Here is a 23,883-nt window from a genome sequence, read left to right on the forward strand (position 1 = left end):
TTAGAACCTGCAGAATGCCAATGGAATGTGCTTGCTCTGGGCCCCTCTGGCTGGAACCCTCCTGTGCACTGTTAAGATCAGGAGCAGGCAGACTCATGAGGATGAATCTACTAGAATGGCCCTTCTGGTCTCCCTGGGGACCGTGGAGGGGAAAGAGGTGCTTTGCCCCATATGTGGTTTCTTACTCGGTTAACACATCAGATCCTCCTGAGCCAGTGCACACAGACCAAGGCATTCGAGACAGTCACTTCTCACCAAGGGAACAGACTAGTCACGAGCCATGACACTGTTCCAGGAGGTCTGTGGTCAGTGGATGGCCCTGTCAAGCCTTCCCAGATCACGCTAGCCTGTGAGATGCTGAAATCCCTTTGGTTAGCTGTCCTCTTTGATTTCCTAAACTGTCTGCTGCCCACAGTGATTCTGCAAAGCAAACACCAGGGCCAATCAGTCAGGAGACAACCAAAGCCTGTTTCAACATCTCCCACTACACAGGGAAGTAAATAACCTGCTGTGACGGCTGGGGAGTCAGGTAGAAGCATGCAAGAGAAACCCAAGAAACAGGGCAGCAGGTAGGCACGGGCAAGCTCACTGGGTTCAAAGCGTGTCTTCACTCTTGAGTTCTTTGTTGCCCTTGTCAGCACTCTTGATCCCGTCTGCCTACCCAGCCCATGTGACTGCCAGCATTTAATCAAGAGCTCACTCTTAGCATCCTGGTCCTTCAGCAAGAGGGGCTGAGAATGGAGAAAGTATTCATCACCATCATAGGTGCCAGAGCTGCAGTGACAAATCCATCAGGCAAAGCTGCTGCCCTTGTGGAATTTACATACAATAAAGAGACAAAATGCTCTCGCAAACAAGGTAAGTGCACATCAAGACAAATGTTGCCCAGTCAAGGAACTTAATCTCACACGAGAAACTTCCATAGTCAGGAGGGCTCTTTTCCCAGGGGTGAGCAGAGACTGCCCAAGGAAGTGACCTTTGAACTGATGCCTAAAGTGTACCAAGAATCCACCCATGAGGTAAGCGGGAGGCAGGTACTCAAGTTCACTAGTGCAATCTTGGGCAGCTAAGCCCCCCAGTCCTCTCCCACTGTGCTGGTAGCACCGGCTTCAGAGCACCTGTCTCTGGGGGCTATTATGAAGATGCCGGGAGCTGAAACGGTGTTTGCAGACTATGCTACACTGTGCTGGGCACACATCAGCATTCGGGAACCCTTTCACTGCTACTAGGCTTTCCCAAGACATGGGTTCATTTTCGAATTGGGATGGGAGTATTAAACCAACTTCTGGAGTTCCCTGTGATGTCCGGCCACCCAAAGCATTTATAAATTATGAAGATGACATAAAGTGGAAGCATAAAGAAATGACTTTCCCAGCAATTAATCACCAGCATAAGGTTGTCAATACACATCATTGCAACATTATGACACGTGGCATCATGCAATCTGAATGCGCAGTAGAGAGGGACCCATTGTAGCTGACCTTACTCAAGTCAAATAAGCTGGATCAATTGAAATTCTGTGGGAGCTTTGCCTGAATAAGGGTAAAGACCAATTAGTGAAAGGCATAATAAGACAAAGAGATGTTTCTAAGGATATTGTATCTTATAGTGAAATATATTTTTACAGTTAAAAATATATTGAGGAAGTGAATATGCTTCTGTAACTCAAGAGACACATTGCTCAGACAGGTTTTCTATCTGGCCTGCTATTTCAAGAGACTCTATCTTCATTTCTGACAGCCTTAAGAACAAGCGAAATGGCTAATGTGGACGGAAAACTGAAGGGCCCCTGACTGGATTGTCTGTGCCTGCTACAGCCAAATGGCAGGAAATCCCTGGGATGTAGTCTACAGCTCTGACTTCCCCAGCTTGCGAACTCACCTGTGCCTAGGAGAAATAATTGGCTTAAATCGAGCTCACACTTACACTGTTAAACACTTAGTTATTCCAGGACTGTGATGTAGCTCGGTCAGCAGAGTGCTTGCCTAACATGCATGAGTCCTGGGCAGAAGGTCAAAGTTTCCCACGGCTACATAGGGACTTTGAGGCCATCTTGGAATACACAAGGCCCTGTCTCAAAAAAAAAAAAAAAAAAAACTATAGATCAGAGGTTCTCAACCTGTGGGTAGAGACCCCTTTGGGGTCTCATATCAGATATCCTGCATTTCAGATATTTACATTACATTACATTACAATTACAACAGTAGAAAAATTACAATGACAAAGTAGCAACAAAATAATTTTATGGTTGTGGCAGAGGGTGGTCACCACAGCACGAGGAACTGTATTTAAGGATCGCAACATTAGGAAGGTTGAAAGTCACTGCTGTACATTGCTTGCTGGCCTCCAAGCATGAGTAAATAGTCAAAGGAAGATAGAATAGCCATGTCTTCCTTCTCCCCAGTCTTCAGGCTGACCTCAAGGCTATCTATGACTCCAACAAAATCATTTGAATTTGCAAACATCTTGATCAGAAGACTTTCATAAAAATATTTTCTCCATACAACCTGTCCAGTCAGTATGTCCATTTTGGCACTGGGCAACCAGTCAGTGTAGTCTTCCCTAGGGAAGACCTCCTCTCCTGTTCCCGGCTTTCTTCAGTTGCCTGAGATTCTTTGCATAGGGTTGAAGCCTCGTGGGCTTTTCTCCATCCAGTTCAGCATGTCCATCAATGTCATCTTTGTTCAGCTCACATTTGGACGGCCACACTGCTGAGACTTTAGTGGTATAGTTTCTGATGTTACTAGGAGACACAATCTCACAGCAAAGTCCCTGATCTTATACTTCTTAGATTTTCTGCCCCCTCTTCTACAGTGTTCCCCGAGCCTTAGATGCAGGAGTGTTTTGTAGATGTATCCATTGGTGTGCGGCCCCACAAATCTGCATTCTGATTGGCTATGGTATTCTGTAGTAGTATCTGTTGCAAAGAGAAGTTTTCTTAATGAGGGGTGAAGACTACACTTATAAGTATATAAAGGCAAATGTCTATAGATTGTCCTGAATCTATGTTGGCTTCATAAATTAGAATTGTAGTATCTTCTCCAATAACCATGGTTTCATTGGCACTGAGTAGTCAGCTTGGTTTCCAGCACCAGGTCTGTCTCCCTCTTGTTGGGTGGGGTCTAAAGTCATGTACTACACATGTATGCATGCAAAAACATTTAATGAAAAATGAGGTCATGGATTTGAAGGCGATCAGGAAGGAGCATCTAGAACGGTTTGGAGAGAGAAAATGGAAGGGGAAATTGTTATGATTAAATTAAAATCTCAAAAATTAAAATAATAATAATAATAAAACATTTCATATATTTAGTTTGGTAAATATATTTTCAGTTGGGTAAGCAAAATGCGTGGCAGGCCACTAGTAAAGTTGAGGGTGGAAATCCCATCTTTTCTTCCTACCCTTCCTCAAGTCCCGCACTTACAAATTCTCCTATAAATAAGCCCCATGTAATTGCTAAGTTACCAAGAAGTTAAATTGCTCTGTCTAGACAGAGAGGATTGATTTGGTCTGTGTGAGTCAAGCTGATGAAGTTAAAGTCCAGAATCCATGCACGAGCGATAATGACAGTGCTTGACTCGCAGCCTGCTCCATAATCTACAGCCAGTTTTAGCGGGTCAGGGGGCATTAGCTGAACCTTTGCAGCAAGAGGGTCTTAGAAGAACACAAAGCTGGAAGGATATATTGCGCTCAGAGGGTTTCTGGCTTCTCTGGAGTTTTTAGGTTTCCTCGTTGATAAAAAGGTGAGTAGCCCAGATTTCTACAAAGAAAAAAAAATCTTCGAGTGCAAGGTAGAGGAAGGGGAAGGAGTGAGCCAGCAAGCAGGAGCAGAAGGAGCTGAGCTGGGCCCCCCTGTTCTAAGCCCAGATACTTGCCAGCTGCACAGGCTAGTCTCCTGGCCGCCCTCTGGGTTCCAGATGTCAGCCCTCCTGTCAGGGCACGGGGGAGTCGCTGGGGAGTAGGGAGGGGCAAGAACTTTTATCCCATACCTCCACGTCAAGATTTTGTTTCGTCAGGTATTTGCCCCTTGTCGTGGTTAATTTTACGTATCGGAATGTGTGATTAAATCCGAGATAACTGTCGGTCTCCCGAGTGGAGTTGCACTACCAGCTGTCCTGGGTCCCAGGGTGTTTCAAAATGTCTCACACCACAGATTTTAGGCCTTCCAGCCTCCATTATATGCACATGTATGTAAACATAGCATACATGTATGTGCATGTTATATTTGTATGTATGGTAAACGTTAGTGTATGTATGCATATGGTGCATAGATGCACAGAGTTTTGTTGTATTTTTTGCTGCTATAACTGTTATTCTTTTGGTCCCCGCCCCTTTACAAGCCACGCCTACTCCCGCTACCTCTGCCCTCTCCCCACTATCTTGGTTCCCCCCTTCTCACTGTTCCCTTTGGTGTGTGTACACGTGTCTCTCTCTGTCTCTCTCTGTCTCTGTCTCTCTCCCTCTCTCCTTTAATAAATGTTTAGCTTTATGCCTATTTTCTGTGTCTATGTGTCTTTTACTCGCTGCCGCCTGTTTACAAGGGCCCACCTGCTGTTGGGAACCCGCCTCTGCTTGGCTCTCCCCCGCCACATGGCCCGCCATCACTGCTTGGGCCACCGCTCTGGGACAGGCAGCAGTCTCTGCCTTGGGACTGGCTGTTCCCAGAGCTCGTTTCCTGCCTATAGCCACTCGGGACTCGCCAGCATTTCCCGCTGCAGGGATTTTTAAGAATAAAAATAACGGACTACCTGAAACCGGGCAATTTATAGAGAACAGAGAGTAAATTGGCTTATGATTCTGGAAGCTGGAAAACGTAAGCACTCATGGTTGGCCTCTGGTGAGGGCCTCTGTGCTTCGTCACCCCTGGCAGAGGGTGCGAGTAAGAGACAAAAGATGACAAATCCATTCTTGGAACAACCAAGCAGCTCCCATGATAGTAACATTAATCCATTGTTTCTTACTCACCTCAACCTCCCAACACTGGTCCGTTTAGATTAAGCCTCCAGCACATGGGTTTTGAGGCAGGTACTCAAGTCATAGCACACAATTGGCTCTGTTTCCCCACAGAGCCTTTAATGACACTCCCCATGCTTCCAAACTGTTCCTGTGAGATTTCATGTCGTCTTCTCATGCATCGGTATCCACAGGGTAGCCATGGACGGCCATGAGGCAGGCGCTGAGGGGTCACCATACCTGGCAGCCATCCAGGGGAAACCAGACGGAGCAAGAAAGTGACAGCAGCAATGTAGACATGGGTCCGAGGAGCGGCCTGATGTGAGACATGCCGAGACCAGCTTCTAGACCCTCCGACATGAGACATGCCGAGACCAGCTTCTAGACCCTCCAACGTGAGACATGTCGAGACCAGCTTCTAGACCCTCCAACGACAGCCCAGTGGTTAACATAGGAAATGTGTGCTCATTTGCAATGAGTAAGGTTGTACATAGTCCCTGTTAAGTTCACGGCTTCATGTTCTTATCTAGAGGCAAGACATCGTGAAAACCCAGATCTTGGCTCATTGATGTTTAAAATAAGAACATTGGATTAAATGTGCAAGATCTCTCTAAACTCCAAGACTCCATGGTATACAGAAATCAAATACTTTAAATGCCAAATTCGAAAGTTTTAATTATTTTTTTAATATAAATAACAGGCCAAAATGAATCTGGCGAAATTCAGCATAACTGAAAGATAAGCATCACATTTATACCTACTGACTCCACAGATGCAGACGAAGAGAGCTTGGCTTGAGAGCCATTTGAGTTAAATGTCACCAGCGTCCCCTGGAGATTGCTGTAGACCTCAAAGTAAACAGAGTGAATCAATGATTGAGGAACTCGTGCTTATTGGAGCTCCTTCACCAGAAGAGAGATGAGGGAAAGCCACTTGTAAGGCCTCTGAGGATCTACTGAAGCCCACAAGCTTCATCCCTATGCTCTTGCCCATTGGTCTTTACCTTGGCCCAGGGAGTACAGGTAGATCATGGCAAGGGCACATTCAGTTCAAGGTCAAGTGGTTTTATAAGGCCTTAATGGGGTCTGAGAATTACCGGTATGAGATCCTTCTTAGAGCCTCTTGGCCTTGCCTTACTCCCCCACACACACCCTCCAAGGCAATTGTCCTGGGTCACAACCCCACTGCCTCCTGACGCACAAAGTCACCTAAACACAAAGCCCATAGCCAGGAGGCAGCTTCTGGAACTCTCGCTCTCTCAGCTCCTCAAGAGTTATGGGCATTAATCGGTGGTCCCCTGGAGCACGCTGCCACTCTGCTGACTGGAACCAAATCCATCTTGAAGTTGGAAATATGCCCCAGTGGGGGACAGACTGTGATTTAATGCCATCCAAGTACTACAGGGCACACTTCTTAAAGAAACCATTGTAAATTATTTGTGGCTAATTCTGCTGGTGGACGGAGGGCATGGTATGTTCTGAAGTACAAGAGCCCAGCTTGTATCTAATAATTGTTATATCTCCTCCGAAATTTACTGCCAATGTCTCAATTTTAACAATTTAAATAACAAGCTTAACCAAGTGGAACGAGGCTCAGGCAGGCTGGCGCTCGGGATGAAGGCAGGACAACTCGCGTCTCAGCGAATTTTCGCTTTGACGTGAGCGGTGACACACGGAGATGAAATCTGGTTAAAGCGGCAGCTTTGGCAACCCCATGACAGCTTCTTAGACTCAGCAAAGCAATTTCAAGAGAGTGCGCACATATACTTGTTAACTTTACTTAAGAAGACTGCTTAGCGACAACACTTATGAATATGCTAATCAGAGGTGCGAGCCAGAAGGTACACTGTAGAGCCGGGTAATGGGCACCGCTGTTTTAATGGACGGCTTGATCGTCTTAATCTTTGCCTGCACCTGTTGGTTTAGGAACTGGAGGGATCTTTCGCAGGCCCCGAGGATGAATGACCACAGAACGCTTCTGTCACGCCTGTGAGTTGATGTAGCGATGCTATGTGGTCAGTTCTGAACCCCTTTAGACTATCCTCCCTTGTAGGTACCGCCGTGTCACATAATGCCCCATGCCCAAGTTTAATAATGCATACAAGGCCAAATTCTGAAAGATCTGTGCCACTGGCAGCGATAACCTCTCTCCAATTTCAAAGTTGCGAAAGCAAAGAGACCAGCCTGTGAGCTAAAAACCTTGGGGAAAGTCACTTCTGTTCATCCCCACTTCCCTCTGAGCCAGGGACTAAATGTATGATGTCAAGGGCACCTAGCCCAGCTATTTTATAGTCTTGTGCTTCGACCTATGAGCACCTTAGACTAACTCGAATTCACTTGCATTACCTTAATTAAATAATGAAAATCTTAATTGGATACAGCCACTCTATCAGTTTGGCAATTTCTTAAACCGTTAAGCATACATCTGCATATGACCTAAATGTTACCCAAAGAAAATGAATATGAAAATCTGCACAGCCCCTTGGACACAAATATTCACACCAGCTTCATTTCTAATAGCCTCGAGGTGGAAACAACCCAAAGAACCATCACTGTAAGAACAGATGGGCAAAGTGTGCTCTAGCTGTACAAGAGTTGGCACATTTGGCAACACAAGCAAATCTCATCATACATATGCTGAGTGAAAGAAGCCAGACAAAGAAGATGTATTGCATGTTGCCGCTTACACAAGACGCTGTAAGCAAACCAATCCCTAGTGATAGTCAGTAGATCAGAATATAGTAGGAACACCCCTTGAGGTACAGGAGGGTGAGCCATCAGGAGGGAGGAGGTTGCAATGGTTCATGCTCCCATAGTGGTAATGGTCTCATTGAAGCATATCTGTGTCAAAGCTTATGAAGTTTAAAAAGTCAACCATATTCACTGCTATTTTATTCATAATAGTCATACACTATATTTTTAAAAATCAAATTAAAGTAAAAAGAAAGAGAAAATAGATAGTCAACTGAGTGCCAATTATACTTCCATAGGACTTAATTTTTAGTACACTTAAATACATACATAAACCTTAATTCTAAGAATTCATCACAAAAAACATAAGTATGTATTGGGGTATAGCATAAGATGTATCCAATACAGTGCCAGAAACAAAACAGTGGGGACAGCTTAAATGTCTGTGGAAAGGGAAGAAGAGAATTGATTAGCAAAATGCAGCATCTCTATGTGTTGCAATGAGACGTAACTATTGAAAGTCCTGGTGTAGGAAGGCTAGAGAGACGGCTCAGTGGTTAAGAACACTTGCTGCTCTTGTAGAGGACTCGGGTTTAGTTCCCAGCACCCACATGGTGACTCACAACCACCCATTATTCCAGTACTAGAGGATCTGACCCCCTCTTCTGCCTTACTGCTGTCAGTGTACGCATACACATCGAAACATGCAGGAGAAACAATGATACACATAAAATAAAATCTTAATTTTTTAAAGTCATACTGTAGACAAAATGTGGGCATGAAAAAAAAATACCTGTAGATTAGAGCGTCGCTCAGCCATAATCAGAGAAGCTTCTTTTTTCAGTAGATGATGATTAATAGAGAAACCCAGAGCTATTTAACATGCAGACGATAAGAGACTGTGGGCCACTTAGCTTTGAATAGGACATCTATGTCATCGCTGAAGCCTCACGGGTCATCTCTGAAAAGGAGGCAGAAAGACTGTAAGAGCCAGAGGTAGCAGGTGTCCACAGAGAAACAGTACTTGTCTGACATATTGCACTCATGAACTCACAGCAGCTGTGACCTGCATGCACAAGACCAGCACAAGGTAAAGCCAACCAAAACCCCAGCATGAGGGAGGGTGGCTCGTGAAGGTCCACCCATAGCTGATGAACTGTTGGTTATGAATGCTGCTGGGAAGATGGGGGAGACAGTTTTCTTCAGGGATACAGCCTACCCATGCGGCAGCAGATGGTTCTACACCTATGCACATACAGGTAGCACTGGATGAACTCAATGGGTTTTTATTTTTATTTTTAAATAAAACATGAAGTTGGGAGGGTAAAGTGATAGGAAGGCAGGAGAGGAACTGGAAGAGAGGGAATCAGGGGATACATTTGATCAAAACACATCAGGCATATTGTGACATTCCCAAACAATAAAAGAAATAGTTATTTTCCAAATGGGAGATGATGACTTCCTTTATGGAAAATCAAGATGAAAAGCAATATTTACTGTATGATACCTCAGAGTTGGAAACCAGTGGAGACGCACTAAAGAGCTGGGCAGATAGAGGACAAAGCACCATGTTGTTCTTGAGCATTCTGAACAGAAGCATAAATGTTTGAGCTATGCTTTTCTCCACTCTTGCCCGAGTTCCTCTTGCTGACCACACACTGCAGCCAGCCCAGGACTGATGGTGCTGCCCTGGAGAGCTGATCCTGTGTAGTGTTTTCTCCAGACAACCAGCAGGTTAGGGAGGGCTGTCTACAAGTTTCAGAGTATTTAACATCCCCATTCCCACCCAATAGGAACCATAGTCCTCCAAATCTCACTACACAGAGGAAATGCCCCATCCATTCGTCAGAGAGCCATTGGTTACAGCCACGGAATGCACGCCACTACTGTACCCTCAGGTACACTGATCATTGTTACAGTTCGTAGATGTCATAGCTAGGCAGGACTGTTCATTGCATCCCTCCTTTACAAGCTGGGATGGCACCTTCTGTTCAAGATAGTGTGGGAAGTCTAAACTCAAGACCCTCTTTGAATGTAAGGTTGCCAAGAGTGTTTCTTCACAGAGGACTAAATCAATTCTAACTGTAGCTATCATACAGATACTATCCAAAGCTTGCGGGGGTAACCAAAAATATCTGATTTGACTTAAGGGCCCATCCATGAGACGGAACCCATATCTTACACTGCTTGGGTGACCAAACCTGAGACTAGATGGAGAGAAAACGAAATACCACTGTTCTGCTAATCAACGACTCCTGGCAGCTTTAATAAAATGACCCCATCAACATTCCACTATACCCATAGATCAGTGTCTTCTTGCGCAGTCATTATCAGAGAAGTTTCCTCTTGCTATAGATGGAAATAAACACAGAGACCCACAGCTGGAAAATATGCAGAAAGCGAGAGGCTTCCATCAAAGCCCTCCCCTCAAGGCTCAGGGAACCCTATGAAAGGGGAGGCAGAAAGAATGGAAGAGCCAGAGTGGGAAGAGAACACCAAGAAAACAAGACTCTCTAAATCAACAGGGTCAGCATACATATGAACTCACAGAGACTAAGACAGCATGCCCAGTACCTGCTCGGGTCTGCATCGGATGGGATCCTAGAGCTGAAAGAAGAGGACACGTGCCACTATCCCTAACCCAGAAGCTATATCCAACTGATAATCACTTGCAAATGAAAATTAGTTTTTTTCCAAGAGAGTCTCACTGTGGAAATAAACCACTCTTCAGGGTAGGCTGCATGCTCAGCAGGAGATAATCAACAGAAAGCCAACTCAATGGCATCTTTGGAGGTTCCTCATCTTATAGTGTCCTGTCTGGGCTTTTTCTTTTCAAAGATTATCTTATTTTTAGTTTTATTTTATTATATATCTTCAATTTATTTGTCTCTCTTTTTACCCAAGTCCTTTGCATTTATATAATGCAAAAGTACCATGTGTGTGCTGGTGGAGGCCAGGACAGAGAGTCAGATAACTTGGCCTTGGAGTTACAAACAGTTATGAGCTAACATGTGGGTGCTGGGAACCCAACCTGGGTTCTCTAGAAAAGCATGGAGTGCTCCTAACCACTGAGCCATCTCTCCAGCCAGAACTGGGGGAGCAATTTTTAAAGCACAGAGTCTGGATCCTGTTGGGCAAGCAGTGTGCAACCAAGGGTACCAAAGACTGGAATCAGCATCTAGACTGGCTGGTGAGGGCCTTGAGCCAAAGTAGGTCAGGAATGCATGGGTCCTGGGTTATGCTGGGAACTCACAGAATCAGGATCCCTCCAAGATCCTTCACACAGAGGTAGAGTAAGAGACAGATTTTGTATTGTGAGCCACTGTAAATATGTAAGTTCAAGCACTCCTTCCAGGGCCCAGTGGATACAAAAACCTGCAGATACAAGGTTCCCTATGGAAAACGGCATCTGGCATTTTCCTGTGACTAGCACACATCCTCTCTTGTTCTCTAAGTCATCTCTAGATTACTTACATCTCCTATAAGATGAGCACTGCACAAATGTACTGGATTGCTGGAAAATAGTGAGGAGAAAAAGGTCCATGTGTTGTGTACGGATGCTTTCTTTGATCAGTGGCTGGTTGAATTCAGCAGTGGGAAACTCATCTCCAAGCCGATACAGACAGAAGCACATGCTGAAATCAGCTCCTGAGAACTCAGCCTGATGCAGACTGGAGTAGTTATTCACAGGAAGAACAAATTCAAACAAGACCCCAGGACCCCAGGGAAGGGTAGTCCCTGTCACCAGGCATAGTGCTCTCCAATGCTCCCTGTGCTGTACTGTTCTTTTTGATCTCTGTGAAAAGTACCAAGTTGCTATCTGGGTGTGGTAGTGGTGTCTACAATCCCAGCTACTTGGATGCTGGGGCCAGCCAGTCCAGCTGAGGTCATCCTGTACAACGGTGACACCTTGCCTCCAAAACCAAACTGTGCACCAGTGAGATGCACCCGTGAGTACAGACAGTTGCCACTGACCAGGAGTTAGATTTCCCTGGACCTGCATGGCGGAAGGAGAAACTGACTCCCTAAGGTCATTCTCTGACCTCCATATAAATGCCTGGTATTCAAGCACCCCCTGATCTCATCCCACACACAAAATAAATAAACAGATGTAAAAGGTAAACATCCAAAGTAGCCAATTGCAAGCCACTAACATGAAATGACAACCGTTAAGAGCTAGGAAACTTCAGCTTGGAAATCTCTCAACCGGGAGCCCCTAGTTGCTGTGTTCTGAAAAGATTTTTGTGCACAAGCTGGCACAAGTGATTGGAACTTTTTGAAACTTGTCAAGCAGGACAGAGACTTAGAGACATCGGGGACAAGCAGGCAAGCACCAGGGTGTAACCAGGTCAGGCAGAGGAGGACCATTGGGCGAGCTGAAGCCATTTCAGAGCAGTAGGGAACACCGTGTTGGCCTGGGATGAGGGCTTTGCTTCCTAGGTGCAGAAATATGGCCTGGTCTTGGCTCCAGGGCACATCCGGTCTCCTTGTCCCTTCATATGAACCACTCTGCAGACCCAGGAAGATTTTGCAGCAGAGTCTAAGTTCGTGGGCAATCACTTTGTTCCACTTTCAATCAGATTGGGAGGGAATGGGAGAGACAGGGTTGTTTAAGTAGCTGTGAAAAGCGCGGAGTAACTTGGTAAATGAAAAATCCGCTCAGACCCAGAAGGAGCACAAAAGTGAGGAATTAAACAACTTTGTAAATAAAGGGATCATTACTCTCCATGCATTAACACACACTTAAGACTTATTGAAAACTTCCCCGGTTCAAGATAAATGAAGACTGTCAGCAGCTCATTTCCCAGGCTGGGTGGGCTGTTTTCAAAGCCCAGCACAGAGACCTGGAGGCCTAGGGCAGCCAGGGCCAGATCAGGTGGCATGCCTAGGGACTCAAGAGGGGATCAGCAGCTATTTCTGCTTTTGTAAAGACTGGAGTCTCAGCCTTGGTTTCTTCCCACAGGGAGGTGCATAGGGCGCACCTGATGGTGGCGGGAGGAGGGATCTACACCATTGCATTTACCCACCCCCCAAGCTCCGTCATCCTTCTCCAAATAAGCATAATTGCTCCATGGTTAAGAGGTGCTGGGAACAGAGGCACCCCTGGTAATTGCCTAATGGGCAGAAGAAATGAGGTGTGTGGCACATGGGTGTGGAGAAGGCACTCGCCATGAGTTTATTAACATTGAAAATTAAAATAAGCTTGGCCCCAGCCAGGCAGTCTTGGCTGAAATGAATCCCATTATGCCTCTAATAACTGTGTGGGGCTCAATTTGATGCCACCCAGGGGGTAGAGAAGCCTTTGTATGGGTGACCTCCCTGCCAGCTGTGGGATGCTGAAGATCTCTGCATCAGCAATCATCCTGGAGGAAGTACCAACACGGGGCCTGCCTCGTGGGGCCTTCCGCTCCCGTTTGAACCCACACAGCATTTGAAGAGCTGCGGAGAGGAGGCTGGACACAGTCACAGGTTGTTCTGACCTGGGGATATTCTGTAAATAATGGCTTGCTAGGATTTGCAAACGTGCATTGCCAGGACCATAGGGAGGAAGTTGGGGCCCTGCCTGAGACGAACCTACCAGTCCTGCCTCCTTTGGGGGCCTTGATCAGATCACGTCGTATTTCTCAGTGATAGAAGGAGAGCTGTCCCTGACTTCAGACTCATCCAGCATAGGTAGGAAACAAGAACTCTGTGTAAAATACTCAGAAAGAGCCCAGTGCTCAGCTTCTGCTCTGCTCAGAGTATCATGTAAAGGCAGAGAAAGGCAGGCTGGGGCTGTCAGGAGACATGAGCTCAGAAGGCTAGATGCCTGGGCAAAGGCAGGTGGAGAGACTATGAGCTTCAGCTCACCAGCTCACACGGGTGCTGGAAGAAATGGGAAGAAAGCCAGCCAGGAGGAGGGCAGGGCTTCTGCGGAGGACCAGTGGACAGTCAGCTGGGACATCGAGGGTCAGCAGCTCTGGGAACCCGGCTGGAGTTTGAATTCTAACTTAAGGGAACCCTTGGAGGATTTGAAGAAGATACACACCGTTAAGAATTTGTATCTCTTTTCATTGGATTCGCTTTGTGTTTTAGAACGTGTTAAGAGGAGGGGAAAGCAGACTACAGGTGACTTGACAGAGGAAATGGCAAAGGGAAAAGGGCTAGTTCTGCCTTTGTAAAGACTGGATGGAGCCTTTGCATTTAATTCACTTTTAATTGCACTAGCTTCTTGTTCACTGCCATTCACTTGAACTGAGCCTTCACCTCAGCTCTGCCCACATATTCCCATGACTTCAGATGACTCCCATGTCCGCGTTTCTCTCTCAGCCTTCCGGCCTCTGTCCCACCCTGTTCTCAGCAGCTGCCCTATGCCTCCTAACCTTCCTCCATCACATCTGCCCTGCCTGATCCTGCTCCCCTCCACTCCTGGCTTTCTGCACATGGGCTCCCTGCTCCCCACTGACTTTCAGGGCTCTGACCTTTCCTACCCATCGGCCATCCCGGTTCTTGCCTCTGCCTCCTGAAGCAACATGTTTAGGGCTTTTCCTCTCTGTCACTTCGATTCCACACGCACAGAAACGAAAGCCTTCCTAGAGCTCACATTTTAGCTCTCGCCCACTTTCTTACTGGGAATCGAACTTGCCAGACAAGCAGCCTAGCTCAGGGTTCTGTTCCCAGTTCTCCCTGCTCCTCTTCGTAGACCTCTCCTTCAGCGGCTCTGTCTACACTAACTGGTTGGCCCCACTCTCTCTCTTCCCTTTCCTGCTTTAACTGCCCACCTCCAACAAATCTGTCTCCACTCCCATAGTGCCCGGTGTGATAGGAAAGTCTCTCTTCTCTCCAGGCTTACCCTCTTGAAGCTCCCTTCTCTGGGTCCCCAGGATTCTACACCTTCTCAAGCTCTATCTGGTTGCTTTTCTGTTTCAACCACCCCAGGATGAGTCTTGGACTGCTCCTCTGCCTAAACTAGTCGATCTCCAACTCCTCTAGCTGTGCAGTAAGTCCCAACGCTAAATCACTGACCTCCATCTCCGTAGACTGGGAGAGCTCTGCAGGGATGTCAAGGCATCTCAAACTCAATATCTTCAAAGATAGACTTCTGTGCCCACTCTACCTCCCGTCTTCATCTACACACAAATATCCAGTCAGTAGCCTTCATAATTACTGTCTTCTCCCAGCCTTTCCAGAACTGGCCGTAGTCACTGATGCCTGCCATACCCTCACAGGGGTCAACCCCACTGACTCAATTTCCAAACTATATCTAGGCTTAGATCCCATCTTCCCACCTTTCTGGATGGCTGCAACAGTCTCACGACTTGTTCCCTGCATTCGCCCTTGTTATAATACAGGCTCTTCTCAACATAGCAGCCAGAACAAGGTCTTCAAAATAAAAGCAAAATGGTGCCACCTCTCTTCTCAAAACCCAGTGACTTCTCAGACACCTCAGAATAAGAGTTCAACATCCAAGCAGGTATGGTGGCATATGGGAGGCTGAGGCAGGAGGACCACAGTTTGAAGGCAGCCTAGATGGTATGGCATGATTCAGTCTTAAATGAACAAAACATCCAACAGCCTCGTTGCTTCCCTCCAAAACAAAACTAACGAACGATAACGTGCAGTCACAATGGCATGAAGAAGTCTATATTCTTTGGCCCTGTCTGCCTCTTTGACCCACATCTACAGTTCCTTCTCTCCTGTCCCTCAAACATACCATGTATCTGCCTCATGATCTGTGCTCCCTGTTCCTCCGGCTGGGAGCCCAGGCCCAGCTCCAGGGCATCCTATTCATCAGGCCTTCGTTATCCACGTCCTATGAACACACACACACACACGCGCGCACGCATGCACGCACACACGCACACACACACATGCGCGTGCAAGCACGCATGCACGCATGCACGCATGCACGCCAGCCAGAAACCTCACCTCCTCCACCTTATGGCTGCCTGTTTGTTAATGCAGATGTTACAGGTTAAAGTTGTCTCCTGGTTCGCCACTAGACCAGAGACCCATTTAAGGAAGGGACTTGGCTCCTATGTCAATACCCAAGTAAAATAAGAGCCCGATAAATATTTGTCAGGCAAACAGCATTTATTTGAATCTACTCTGAAAGCATCTGCCATCTGTGAGGAAACCTCAGAGCCTACCTCTGCTCCAGCTGTCCACAGTTAAGTGGCGCATGCCAGGCTTTCATTGGTCCCGTGGATGCTGCTGTGCAAACCACTCTGAACACACAGTGTTGCTGGCATCCACCTTCCCTCCACCCTCAAGTCCCTCAGGACCACCAAGATGAGGTTATTTCTGCCCTCTCATCCCTTGCCTAGGGAAGGCATGGTCTGATGCCAGCTGCCGCCTCATTGCCTCCCTCCAAAACAAAATTAACAGACCATAACCCACGCTCCCCATCCATCAGCTGGGAGAGGGCAGCGGCTGGGACATCAGATCTCGGCTCTTCTCTGTACTTACTGTGTGATTTTAGCCAAGTTTTTTTTTTAATCCCTCTGATATAAGGTGTGTATATGAATTTAATGTATTCTTATATGTGTGCACATGTGCATGTAAATATGTATGTACCCATCTTTTCATGTATGTGAAGGCTAGTTGGCAGTGCTGGGTGTCCTCCTCAGTTGTAGTCCACCTTGTTTCTTTGAAGCAAGGTCTCTCACTGAACCTGGAGTTCACCAATTGGCTAGACTGGCTGGCCAACCAGTTCCAGAGGTTTGCCTGCCTACAGTTCCCTCTCAGCACTGAATTCTCAGTGCTGAGGTTCCAAAGATGCACTGCTGGGAACCTGTTCCCCATAATGGGTTACTTTGCTCAACCTTTATACAGGGGCCAGGGGTGTGTATGTGTGTGACTCAGTCCTACCTCAACTTGATGTGTCATGCTATGTTCAAGTCCATAGGAGACCTGCCTCTTTCTGAATGGAGACAGAGGAGGAGTGGGTAGATGGAGAGGGGGGTGGGTGGGAGTCAGGGGGAGGGAACAGGAGAGGAGGGAAGGGAAACTGGTCAGTATGTAGAATAAAGGGGAAAATAGTAATTAAAAAAACACAGGTGCACTGTTGTGCCAAGTTGTTATATGGGTGCTAAGGACCCCCACCCTTGCTTGTATGCGGGCACTTTCCTGACTGATCCATTTCATCATGTTGTTGTTGTTGTTGTTGTTGTTGTTGTTGCTGTTGCCATTGTCGATGGGACTGGGAAAGTGAAATTCTCTAACGGCGTCATTGTGAGGAATGGGCTGTGCTTGGAAGAGTGCCTGTTACTAAACATTGCATTCGCTTTTCCTCCTATCAGAAGACGACCTTAGTATCGCTCTGAGATGACCTTTAACCTGACAGCTGGTCATGTTCCCAGAGATGCGTGATCAAGAATGAGCACAGATAAGGAAGGTCCTTGGGTTGTTTAGAGCTGTTTAGGCCCTCCACCTTCCTCTCCCTCCTCCCTTCTGACCTAAGCCCACAGAGAGACGGGCTGCCCTTGCGGCGGGCGCGCACATGTGCACACACACGCACACCACACATGCGCGCGCACACACACGTACACACACGCACACACACACACCATCTTCCATTTACAGCACTCCTTTCCCATCCTGCAAGGGTGGTGAACTGAATTCAGGAAAGTGACAAGCTGTTACAAATATACTGCATGCTGTAAAATAAAAGGATGCCCTCGTTGAAAAGCCAAACGACTTAACTTCAAATTATGAGAGGAGGGTGTCATAAAGCAGAATGGCCACATCATGCTTTGATCAAAGCCTTTAACTGTGCATGTGGTTCTGTCGCATCTTTATGTGTGGGTGCTGGCAGGGATCTCTAAATGGGCTGCTCTCTGCAGTAGTCTCCATTACTCGGGGCTCTATTGATTTGGGTTCATCTTTAACAGTCCAGACTTGGAGAATACTCAGGCCAGGCCTCCGCTGAGGAGAGTGGCAGGGAGCGCTAGTAATTATCCAACCAATTCCAGTAATTAGTCGATGCTTGACGAATGCCAGTGTTTCCTGGAATTTTCAGTCCAGCAGCATCCCTGCGAACTTTCCAGGGCACGTGGGGTTGGAGGGTAGAGAAAGGGCAGTCTAGTGAAGCTGTTTGTCTGTCTACGTCTCCTCCAATGCATGCTTATAAATACGTGCAATGCACATGAATTCTACCACCTTTCCTGTCTCTCTAAGGTAAATAATAATAGTAGTAGACAATCATAATAAATCTGCTAAAATCAAATTGGCTAAACCTCTAGGCACCCTGGGAAGCTCAGTTTGCGTCTTCCTTCATATTGTTCTCCAAACAGGCTAAGGCCATGGGCCTCTGGAGAAACAGGGAGATAGGAGGTTGGTGCTGAAGTTCAGCTTTCCTTAGTCCCTAAGTGGCTTCTCACCCACAGCAAAGGCAGGAAAGACCAGTGAGTAACCCACTATGGTGGCTCTGGCTGCACCCAGGCTCCTGCAGACCTGCTGTGGATGAGGCCGACTCTGCAGAACTGGGTCCAGCGTGAATGGACCAGCCTCTCCTGGGAAATTCAACTTCTCCACAGTCAAATCAATAATTTGTCAAAGTAAGTGGCTTCCAGAATGTATGGTGTGGGCGGTGGTGGCGCACACCTTTAATCCCAGCACTCCGGAGGCAGTGGCAGGCAGATCTCTGTGGGTGCAAGGCCAGCCTGGGCTACTGGGTGAGTTCTAGGACAGGCTCCAAAGCTACACAGAGAAACCCCGTCTCGAAAAACCAAATGAAACCAAACAGGAAAGTATGGCGCTCTGATAATGAGGGAAGGAACATAAGTGCATTTTGAAAGTGACTCTGGAGTTGTCGTTTTGTTACTTTTTGCTCAGTATATAAAGAAGTGAGAAATTATTATCCTTTGTTCTTACTCATCCCTCCCAGCACTGTCCCTTATCCCATCCCTTTCTGGTCCCCTGAATCCCCCGTCATTGCCTACCAGTCTGTTTGAATGACATATTGTGGTGTTTTGAATGAGAATTGCCCCCATAGGTGCAGATGTTCTAACTCTTGGTGCCCAGTTGGTGGCGCTGTTTGGGGAGGGTCAGGAAATGCAGCCTTGCTGTAGGAAGTATGTCACTGGGAATGGGAGTGGGTGCTGAGAGTTTAAAGGCTCTCCCCACTTCCAGTTGCCGGGGTTCAAGATGTGCGCCCTCAGCATGCTGCCACCAAGCCTACTGCTTGTTGCCACATTCCCCACCACAGACTCTTATCCCTCTGGAGCCATACACCAAACAACCCCTCCTTCTGTAAGCTGCCCTGGCCATGGTGTTTCTTCACATCCTTCAGCTGCTGGACGTATTTGAGGACAAAGTCTGTCTCCTGCCTTCAGGGTTACTTCTCTTGATACTTTACCGTAAGAAACATTCTTGATATTTGCATTCATATTACATTATGACAATGCTCATAAAACTCTTGAGAGATTTCCTTTTCCTTCCTGGGCTGTGACTTACATCTTCTTAAACAATCAGAGCAGGGTGAACCTGGAGTTTGCTTTACACTAACTACAGGACAAAAGTCAGAGGTTAAGTGTTCCTTTGTGAACTTGGGATTCTAGCAGGTGCATCTCAGAGGCCCAGGGGCCATCCCCTCAGCATGCTCACACAGACCCTGGGCCAGCCCCTCAGCATGCTCACACAGACCCTGAGCCAGCCCTTGAGCAGGCTCACACAGGCCCTGGGGCCACCCCTCAGCATGCTCACAGAGGCCCTGGGGCCACCCCTCAGCATGCTCACAGAGGCACTGGCCTAGGAGAGGGTATGGAGTACCTGAGGCCTTCCTCTTTGCCACAGTGGCCATTATCAGTCATCAAGCTAACTGGTCTTCCTTGGAGACATTACAGATTTTGCAAGGCTCATTCAGGTTCTCATCCAAGTTACCAAGTGTGTTTCACTGAGTGTCCATGAAGTGCCCATTCTAGTCACTCTGGATCTACCCTGTGCCAGAATGTGGGGGAAGGCAGTGGTTATGGGAGACATCACTACAACCATCACACTGTGTACTCTGTGACCAAAGGAGCCCTAGACTTGTTAGAAGGCAAGGGTTTGAATCCAACCCCCTCCCATTAACTTCTTGAAGCCTTAGTTTACTGCCAACAAAAATAAAAAGACTCTACCTAACTAGCTACTTCTTAGGATTCAACAAGAATGTTGGTGTGCTCTGAAAAATCATAGAACACTATAGAAAGAATAAACGCTTCATTCCAAACTCAAACTAATTGACAGCAGGACTTGAGCAGATGCTCATAGCATCTCTGTCATAGTAACACCAGTACCCAGACCCCAAAGGTCAAAACAACTTCCATGCCCATCAGCAGGTGGATAAACAAAGTGTAGCACACAGATACCACGGAATATTGCCCAGTTTTCAAAAAGAACAGGATTCAATAAACTTTGAAAACATCCAGCTGATGAAATATGCCAGGCACAAAGGTATAAGTATCCTGTGGTTTCACTTAGAGTCCATGCCTAGACTCACCCAGTTCTAGATTCAGAAGAAGGATATAAGTTACTGGTAGAATGGTGGAAGCTTTGGGAGAGGGCCAGTGGGTGTACCAAGCTTCCATTTACACTGTTGAAAAAGTTTCACCGTGTATAGTGTCACACACCTGAAATCACAACACTCATGGCCAGCCTGGAGTATATAGAGAGTTCCAGACTAGCCTGGGTTATATAGTAAAGACTATACCCAAATAAATGATGGAAAAGATGGATAATAAGGCTGATTGCACACAAGGTGGATGTGTGTGTGTGTGTGTGTGTGTGTGTGTGTGTGTGTGATGCCACTAAGCAGTGCATTAAAAAAACAACGTAAAAAAAAAAGCCGGGTGTGGCAACACACACCACTAATCCCACTTTTAATCCTAGCATTCAGAAGGCAGAGGCAGATGGATCTCTGAGTTCAAGGCCAACCTGTTCTACAGAGTAAGTTCCAGGACAGCCAAGGATACGCAGAGAAAGCCTGTCCTGGAATACCAAACAACAACAGCAAAATGATGTGAAATATGTCAAGGTGGAAGAGACTGTGGCCACAGTTGTTCCTTGAGGATCTCTTAGCCCACATCAGTTTGACATGTTTCCACTCTTTGGGTGGCCTTGGGTTCCTTGTCAAGTGTTCAGCACAGTGGGAACTGGCCCTGCTCTTTATGGGCAGGCCAGACTGGCCAGGAGCCAGGCATGTGGGGAAAGCCAGTCTCTAAATCACCCCAAGTCAGTTCCATCTCCTGCAAGCGTTCTGCTGGCAAGTATTCCTGGGCTAGATCAGGCCAGCCGAAGGCTGTCAGCGAAGCTCCGTGAAGACAAGGAAACGGTTTTAGGGGCACAATGGGAAGAGGGAATGCTCTCTCCCGCAGGACTTGGACTCTGGAGATCTGTCCAGAGTCTACTGCTCACATCACTGGGAAATGCACCGAAGGCGCGTCTTCAGGAGGCCCAGAATCCACCATGGTAGCTTTTACTCTCCTGGTGTCAGTCAGTCCTTCGGTCCATCTTCCCACCACGGCGAACAGCGCTCCTCCTTTCTGATCCAAACCCTCTCAGATCTGTTGTCCAGCTGCTCAAGCTGGTGGCATTTGAGAGTGTGGGCTGGGGGATTTCTTCGTGTGACTCTTGGATCCAGTTTCCATTGAAGGGTTGATGCTTCAGAAGAATAGTAGCCCCCTCCTCATCGAACTTTAAGGGGCAGACGCCTCCCGAAGCACCCACCAAAAGCCTTGCAGCTGCTGCCCTCCATCGTTTCCGGTTTCTCAGCACGTGTGTAGCTAAGGAGACACTGTGCGCTCCCTGCTCCCCTCTTCCGGGCACCTGAACTGCCAGTACAAAGCAGAGGCCACCCCTCCCAGTGACTGATGTGGAGACAATGTGAGCAAAGTCTGGCCTCTTCACTCTTCCGCCCTGTATGCCAGTAATTGCCCCAGCACCCAAGACAAATCTCAGGTAAATCTCAGGCTGAAAGCTCAAAATGGACTTTGGCTATTTCTCTCCCTGGCAGGCTCTTGTGGAATGAAGGATTGCTAACAGTGAACGTGTCTCCATGGAGATCCACCTGGCAGGGGTCAGGCATGAAGACCCAGGGGTCAATTTTACCTTAAGCAGATCTGATCTACAGATAAACAGGAAGAACCATGGTTTTGAACCCGGCTGGCTTCTTAATCCTCTCTAAACACACACATCACTTATTGCAAATTCTTGGCCTCTACTGGAATTCACCAGAAGAAATCAATTTATGGAAGCAGTGGTTTCTTTCCTTGCGTGTCTTCTACTAAGGAAGCACATTGTACAACTAGCAAGATTGATGGTAGTAATATTAAGTCCATGGTAATCCACGCTAATTCCATCAAGGCCTGGCAAGGCAGGCTGGAGGAGATTAAGGTAAAGCCATGGGACTCAAGAGGCCGTCAGTGGGTTTGCTCTAAGGGACCTTCAACGTGAAGCATGTGGTCTTGGGAGATGACCCAGCCTGTGGTCAAATCCCAGACCTTCTGTCATGTCATCCTGAGTCTGAGCTGAGCATTTCCTAAATCATAAAATGGCATAATAAGGTTTGATGGGGGAATTAAATGAGGAAAAATACATCAAAGCAGGGCACTCAGCGTGTAAGAAGCTTAATAAACACTAAGTCCCATCTCTCTTCCTTACATCCACAAAATAAGCATAGGCTGCTATGCGGGGGTATGTCCTGTAACTCCTACCTCAACCCTATGTCGTCAGATAATTTTGCAAATGCTATCCAGGGTTATATCAAGTAACTCCTACCTCAACTCTATGCCTTCAGATAAATTTGCATAAGTGACTTAAGAGTCTGCTCTTTCGGTGTAACCTGAAGTCACACCGGCAGGTGAACACCTAAGAAATAAACTCCCCATTACCATGGTCTCTATATGCATTACAAGATCAAGGAAGATTCCACAACAAAGCCTCAGCCACTGGGAACACAGCTATGCTTGGGTCATCCACGAACTAGCGGGACAGGAAAGAAGGCGTAGCAGGAGTTTCAGGGAAAGAGAGGTTATGTGCTTCCCCTTGACCTCCAGCCGGATGGTCCATCCCTTCTTAACAGCATAGACGGAGGACTCTGGAGATGGGAAGGCGGCCCAATTTCAGCAGAACGGGTTTCTTAGGGAGGGGAACATCTTCAGGATGTCCTTTCCCTCCCCTTGCCCTTCTGCCGCATCCTGTAAGATTACAGACCTCCCAAGAGCCAATTGTTTGCCTTCCAAGCTGCCTTCCCATTTGAACCCCCCCCCATAATGACAGCAATAGAATGAGGGGTACCCAGGATTACAATTCGCAGGTGTTAAAGATGCAGCGAGTCATTTGAGCCCCTCAGGCCAGTGGATTCGCTCCATCTGCACAGCAATTCAGCCGAGACCAGGGTTTTCTAAAGCGTCATTTCCCCAAAATGTCCTTCTCCTTTTTTAGATACTAAAGAAGAATAGAAAAAAAAAGAAAGAAAAAAAAAACACACAGTATTTCCATCACATTATTAGAACCAAAAATAGCTCCTTTAATCTCTAGCCCGTATCATGCCACATTACAAATACATTTTGCTCACCAACCTTAAAGGTTGCTGTGTTTCCCCCTTGGTTTATCTGCTTTCATTATACAAGATTTCCACTTATTCCGTATTTTGTTCTCATTAGAACACTGCACGTCACATGCTTTCACCAGAGACATTCATCAGCAAGGTCAAAGGGTGAATATCGTGATCTATTACGCTTAGAGGAATCTAATGAAAAGCCACATAATTATCCAATTTAAAGAGAAGCATGTAAAAAAGAAGGGGAGTGCTTGCCATAATTTAAATTGTTTTGTTTCCCTGAAGCAAAATTCAGCACCTGATTGACAGGACCTAATGATAATTCTTATTGATATGGTGATGTTAATTGTGGGGAGATATTTAATAAGCCCCGTCTTCGGGAGGGAAGTGTGTGCTTTTAACCTGCACCTGAACCTGCTTCTCGCCGCAGCGCGGGGATGAGGTGCAGATTCAGATAAGTGAGCACAAGTGGATTTTCAGTCTTGTGTGGCAGAATGGAAATTGGAATCTTCAGAATCTATTAGGAGAACAATTCCACAGTTGCTCACACTTTTATAAATTATACTGTATATTACAGAAAGACACAAAGTCAGGGGAGTCGCAGGAAGAGGGAGTTGATGCGACTTGGCAGAGAAGTTCCTGGGTGAGGGTGACAGGGGTGGAGCTCTCAGTCAAACACACAGTGCACAGACCCCACACACGCATGCACACATGCACGC

General features: G+C 46.9%; 1 long non-coding RNA gene across 1 annotated transcript; it reads left to right on the top strand.

Moving 5' to 3' along the window:
• The first annotated feature begins 445 nt into the window (after positions 1 to 445).
• LOC119807863 lies at positions 446 to 5,569 on the top strand. Its single transcript, XR_005284363.1, has 2 exons — positions 446 to 858; positions 5,149 to 5,569. It is a non-coding gene; the product is annotated as an uncharacterized LOC119807863 (long non-coding RNA).
• The last annotated feature ends 18,314 nt before the right edge of the window (positions 5,570 to 23,883 follow it).

This window comes from Arvicola amphibius, chromosome 2 (genome assembly GCF_903992535.2).
Source record: "Arvicola amphibius chromosome 2, mArvAmp1.2, whole genome shotgun sequence".
In the NCBI taxonomy this organism is placed as follows: domain Eukaryota; kingdom Metazoa; phylum Chordata; class Mammalia; order Rodentia; family Cricetidae; genus Arvicola; species Arvicola amphibius.